Source organism: Bison bison, unplaced genomic scaffold (genome assembly GCF_000754665.1).
Source record: "Bison bison bison isolate TAMUID 2011002044 unplaced genomic scaffold, Bison_UMD1.0 scf7180017864519, whole genome shotgun sequence".
NCBI lineage: Eukaryota > Metazoa > Chordata > Mammalia > Artiodactyla > Bovidae > Bison > Bison bison.
Window position 1 is genome coordinate 4,984,938 of NW_011495072.1, and position 6,486 is coordinate 4,991,423.

The 6,486-nt window shown below is 44.2% G+C and overlaps 1 pseudogene; it reads right to left on the reverse strand.

The window, feature by feature from the left end:
* Positions 1–3,352: 3,352 nt before the first annotated feature.
* Positions 3,353–4,968, reverse strand: LOC104981767 (annotated as a pseudogene).
* Positions 4,969–6,486: the final 1,518 nt, after the last annotated feature.

Sequence of the window (6,486 nt, forward strand, 5' to 3'; positions counted from 1 at the left end):
AGCCTTTGTAGGCATGTATCAATCATAAATGGGGAACAGAGTGGAAGAAGTTCCAGGAGAAAAAGCAAGTTCAGTTTCAGGTAAGTTGAGGGCAAGTGCCTTTGGGAGGTGCAGGTACAAGCAATAACAGGTCACTTTGTGAAGCATTTATTAAATACCAACCCTGTGCTAGGTATTTTACAGGTTTTGATTCATCCTTCACTGCAACCCATGTTTTAGGGATTATATCATCTATGTTTTACAAAGGAAGCTCAGGCATAGAAAGGGTGGCAGGACATCATGAAGCTGCCGACAGGTGGTGCCAGGCTTTGACCTCAGATGGGCTGACCACAGACCACCCACCTCTAATCCATCAGCGATGCCACATCTCGGCAGTGCGCGTTTACAACTCTGGAGGAGATCAGCTACTGACAATGAATATGGCTCTCAGAGATTACACATGGTTGACAGTACAGCAAGAGGTGGATAGAAACAGGCAGAATGTGTGAGGCAGCGAGACATGACAGGGACATGTGCAGGAGATGGGTCACTGTTGTCTTGTTTCAACACAGAAAACCCTGAAGCCTGTTTATAGACCAGGGAGAAGAAATCTTAAATTTAAAAATTTAAGAAGGGAGGGGTAACTTAGGAGATGGGTGGAAGGACCAGCTTTGGAAAGGCTCAGACAGAGATGAGTCGGAGGTGACTGTGGATGGTTCAAGGGCGTTTTGTAGGAAGCAAGAGGCTCTGACGGAGCCTGGGAGGCCAGGAGAGGGAGTCGAGCTAGAGAGAGGTGTATCTGACAGCTTCTCAGGAGCCCTTGGAGTGTCTGATAGTGTCTGAGATGGAAATCACAGAAAATGTACATTCCCTACTTTGTGCAAACCATTTGGATGGACAAACCGACTCTAACGGCCTCTAAGGGACCCCAACATTGTCTTCTCTACAGTCTCTTCCACGTCTAAGAAATGTTACATTCGAGAGTTGTTTGAGGTGAGTGTGGGATGTCTAAATAGTCTAAATAGAGACTTGAAAAAGGAGAGGAAATGGTGGGAGTTTCTATTAAATAGCTTTGGGGTGGGGGGCTTGGGATTGTAGTCTGTGGACAAGGAAGCAAATGTGCTCCATATAAAGTGATCAGGCCCAGGGGGACCTAAAGGAGCAGCCAAGATCCCTGGGCCAAGTGCACTAACACCCCAGTGGGGCCAGGTGTCGGCACTGACGCTGCTCTGCAGGCCTGGGGATGGGCAGCCCACTCCCAGGCCCAGTGGCTCTCATCGCCTGGGGGCCTGGGAGACAGCGCAATGGCAGGTAGAACTCAGATTCCAGAAGCAGGATGCTGCCCAGGCTTCAGTCAGCCCCTCCTTTTCTTTTTTTTTTATTTTTAATTTTATTTTATTTTTAAACTTTACATAATTGTATTAGTTTTGCCAAATATCAAAATGAATCCATCACAGGTATACATGTGCTCCCCATCCTGAACCCTCCTCCCTCCTCCCTCCCCATACCATCCCTCTGGGTCGTCCCAGTGCATCAGTGGAAAGGAGAGAAGTCAGGGGCCGAGAGCCCGATAAAGACACCAGTCCGTGCACATGACCTTGGGCCTTCTAAGCATTCCCAAGGGGATTCTACTTGCCGGGCAGTGCAAAGGATCGCACTCAGGGCCAACCGTGGACAGGGATGGGCTGGTTAATCGTGCCTTCTGGGGACTGGTAGTTTCTTCTGCATTGTTGTTTTTAATCTGGGGTGTCATCATCAGTAATTCATTACCTATTTATGAGAAGCACTTGAATAACACCTCATGCACCGCGTTAAGCTAATTACTTGGACTGACACCAGGTGGCATTGCTTCCTGAAGGTGAACCAGCCTCTGTTGCTGCTGGCCTGGGCTCATTCTTTCTGAGGAGACACAGGCGTGTAAGGAAGAGGCCCCCTCGGCTTCTGGCCCACAGCCGGATCCACTCCCTGCAAGTCAAGAACCATCTCCATGGTTGCCACAGAAGGGGAGGGCCTCATCGAGTCATCAAAAGACAGCAACATTAATCCATCTTAGTGATCAGGGTTTGAGTTAATCATGCCTTTTTATTGTCTGCACTTCTGATGCTTTGACATCTGGGGGCCTTGCTGCCCCAGGAGAGCCTGCCTGCCTCAGGGCTAGCTAATTCCTAGTAGTTAAGCCGACTCTTCATGACCCCATGGACTGCAGCCTACCAGGCTCCTCCTCCCTCCATGGGATTTTCCAGGCAAGAGTACTGGAGTGGGTCACCATTAACTCACAAGCAATGTTCCTTATAGGCAAAGCAACCCATCCAGAGCTTGTACCCAGCCTCCTGCCTTATCCGGCTCTCACACTCAGGACCACTATCCATCTGCCCTAATTACCCCAGGGTAGGGTACTGGACAAGTAGAGACAGCTCCAGCATCCCAGATGCTGCTGAAATTATTCAAACTAGCCATCCTAAGCCTGCCTACCCTGCCTCGCTTGTTCCTTTTCACAAGAAAATAAAGGCTCCTGCCCATGTGTTCCTCCCACTCTCCCTACCTCCTGACTGACCCTGGTGCTTCTCTATGTGACTGTGCATGGTGTAGGGTACCCCTTCCTCTTGGAATTACCTTCCCAAAGGTAATTGTCCCTTTATCTGTTGGCCTTATTATACCTGAATAGTAATAAAACCTACATTTTAAAGCAGGATCTCTACTGTAACTGTGCTCATTTGTGAATCATATAAATGATCAGGCAGAGAGAAGGAATTAATGTTTATTTTGCTTTTTTATTGTGTGGTAGGCATTGTAATAGTCATGTAAGTCTATTATTTAATAGTTTTTTCCTGGCAATTCTATAAGTTAGATATTTTACAAAAACTCAAACAGTTTAAAGTGGCATTTCCAAGATCACAGAGGCTAAATCCAGGCCTTCTGGATCCCAGCCAGGCTTTCCCACTGCACTAGTCATAGATAATGAAGACAGATTTTTTTTCTTGCTGTTTCTTTATTCCTTCTTCCCTTGTCTGATTAATGATCACTGCACACTTTTCTTTCCTTCCACCTTTCCTTTTGAATGAAATCAAGTGTTAGTCCCTCAGTCGTGTCTGACTCTTTGCGACCCCATGGATTATAGCCCACAAGTCTCCTCTGTCCATGGAATTCTCCAGGCAAGAATACTAGAATGGGCTGCCATTTCCTTCTCTAGGGGATCTTTCCAATCCAGGGATCAAACCCGGGTCTCTCATACTGCAGGCAGATTCTTTACTGTCTGAGCCACCAGGGAAGTCAAACTTTCTCATCGTCTATCTTTTATCTATCTACCTATTTATGTGTAAGAAGCTGTTTATTTTCTATCAACCTGTTTCTGTTTTTTAGAGTTTATGGAAGATCAAACTATAGACCACTTAGTGGTTGGTTGTATCCATTCAGTGGCCTGAGAAGTGGGAGCTGCAAAGCCAGTCCTCAGTGGTGGGCTAAGCACTCTGCTTTTAAGTAGGGAATAGCTGAATAGGCACCCAGGGCCCCTGTGCCTTCAGGCCAGTCTGGACTCAGGTTGAGTAGTAGTGACCTTGGGAGCTGGAGCAGTCCACTCACCTGAAATCTCTCCCTGGTCACAGCCTTTTCAGCTGAGCCTGCTCTTCCTTTTCAATCTCTTCAGGATCCCTTAAAAGCAGAGATCAGGGATAATTTCTGATGGGTGTTTACAGGAGGTGGTGCCATGTATGCCCAGAACTTCCCGGGCCAGCACCCAGCACATCAGACCCACTGAGTGGGCTCACTTGTTGCTCCACAGGATGGCAATGTCCGCATAATGCAGAGGAGAGTCTGTGAGAGGCTGGTGTCAGCTCTGGGGTCAGTAACCACTGGTAGTCTTGGCTCCCTGAGGGCTGCCTGGCTCTGGTTAGTGCAGGTTCAGGAGTGCAGTGCTCACAGTAAGAGAGGCTCCAGTGATGGCAGCAGACTTCCGCACAACTCTCTGGCCAGTGTTCCTGGGGAATATGACCCTGACATCGGCAGGTTTTCAATGGCAATGATGATGAGAGCTGCCAACAGAAGTTTTTCCCAAGTTCTCTCCAGTTTTATGTTGTAGGTGCCACAGAGATTCCTTTTGTAGATGTACTGTTCAATTTGTAAGTCAAGGTTAATGCTACCTAAGTGAGTTTCTGCTGCAAGGAATTTGAGGCCATCCTTCTTCTTTATTTACAGGACATCAAGGACTCCCTTTAAGTTATTATGGAAATGCTGAACAATGCCGGATGGATCCCTGTCTGAGTAGTGCAGACAGGCCCTACCTTTCCCTCTAAAGAAAAAACTTCCTTGGCAGTGTTACTTGAGTTATGTGTTATTCAGCTATGTGAAAAGTTGAAAAACACATTGTAAATTCCATGATATAATATTTTTTTTTCTTTTGAGTGTAAAAACTTTAAGTTCTGAATTTAAAAATTATTTTGACATTTTAAGTTCAGTAATAAAATTTCAAACATATGTTTTGTTTTAAATGCTTTTTTAAAACACCAGGTCCAAGGTAGATTAACAGGTCTGGATTTATGCTCCCATATAAAGTAACTATAAATTCTGATAAAATACATGAAACAACAGATTTCAAGAAGTTGGATCATGTAACAGAAGACAGATCCCTGAGATGAAGGAGACCAGCTGGGTAATCCCCACTGTTGCCCTAACTTGCTGCCTAAAGAGAGTTTTCAGGCCGTGGCACAGGGAAGATGGAACCAGTCAGAGCCTAGTGGGCTTCCTGCACTGAAGAGAGAGAGCTAGGGTTTAAGGAGGCAGAGTAACAGAGATGAGAAAGATACAGGTAAAGAGAACTCTAGAAAAATAGAGGCTTCCCTTGAGTATTTGGTTAAGTTCTGTTGAGTGCACGTGTGTGAGGAAAGAATCCCTTGAATCGATTAAAGGGGGCAATACTAGAGTCACACAGTAAATAGTACCTGTTATGACCAATCGGTCATAATAGTACCTGTTATGCAGGCTGGCAAACCGCATAACCTATAAAGTACTGGGTGGTGTAATTGGACTGGTCTTGCCTCGGTAGCGGGGGAGAAAAAACACCCTGGATTAAATGCTGCTCTGGTTGTGCCAAACAAAGCTTAAAAGCAAGACCTGAAAGCCTCAAAGTGTTTCCAAGTGTTTTGTGTTCCAAACAAAGGTCAAGAGTATTATGAAATACACAAATATGCAGCATCCAGTAAAGTACAATAACTGGGATCCTGTAAAATTACCAAACATATAAAGAAGCAGAGGAATGTTGCTCATAAAGAGGAGGGAAATCTATTATTTGAAATATATCAACTGACACAGATGATAGAATCAGTAGAACAAACAAAACCTCTTCAAAACAGTAATTCAAAAAGCTAGGGGTGGCACATCTATTATGTAAAACAGTATGAAGTTTCTTTAAAAAACTAGATATAGAGCTACCATATGATCTAGCAATCCCACTCCTGGGTATCTATCCAGAGAAAACTATAATTTGAAAAGACACATGTACCACAGTGTTCACTGTAGCACCATTTACAATAGCCAGGACACAGACGCAACTTAAATGTCCATCAACAGAGGAATGGAAAAAGAAGAGGTAGTACATATATCTGCTGCTGCTACTGCTGCTAAGTCGCTTCAGTCGTGTCCGACTCTGTGCAACCCCATGGACGGCAGCCCACCAGGGCCCCCTGTCCCTGGGATTCTGTAGGCAAGAACACTGGAGTGGGCTGCCATTTCCTTCTCCAATGCACGAAAGTGAAAAGTGAAAGTGAAGTCGCTCAGTCGTGTCCGAATCTTAACGACCCCATGGACTGCAGCCCACCAGGCTCCTCTGTCCATGGGATTTTCCAGGCAAGAGTACTGGAGTGGGGTGCCATCGCCTTCTCCAACATATATACTATACATACACACATATAGCATATACATATACTATGTATGTATACAATGGAATATTACTCGGCTGTAAAAAAGAATGAAATAATGCCATTTGCAGGGACTTAAATGGACTTAAAGATTATCATACTGAGTGGAGTAAGTCAGACAAAGACAAATACAGTATAATATCACTTGCATGTGGAATCTAAAAAAATAGTACAAATGAAACTATTTACAAAGCAGAAGTAGAATCACAGACATAGAAAGAAAACTTATGGTTACCAAGGATTAAAGGGGAGGAGAGAGATAAATTGGGAGATTGGGATTTATATAAATACACTACTATAAATAAAATGGATATTAATAACTAATAAAAACGCACTGTACAGCATAGGGACTTCTACTCAATATTCTGTAATGACCTATATGGGAATAGAATCTAAAAGAGAGTGGATATATGTATACACATAATACATATGTATACACATAACATATATGTATACACATGTATACACATGATTCACTTTGGATAGCAGAAACTAACACAACAATTGATTACCCAACACCGCAATAAAAATTAATTTAAAAAATCTCGGGGTGGGGGGGAATTAAGCACGATAACAAGAGAAATGGAAGCTTTAAAAG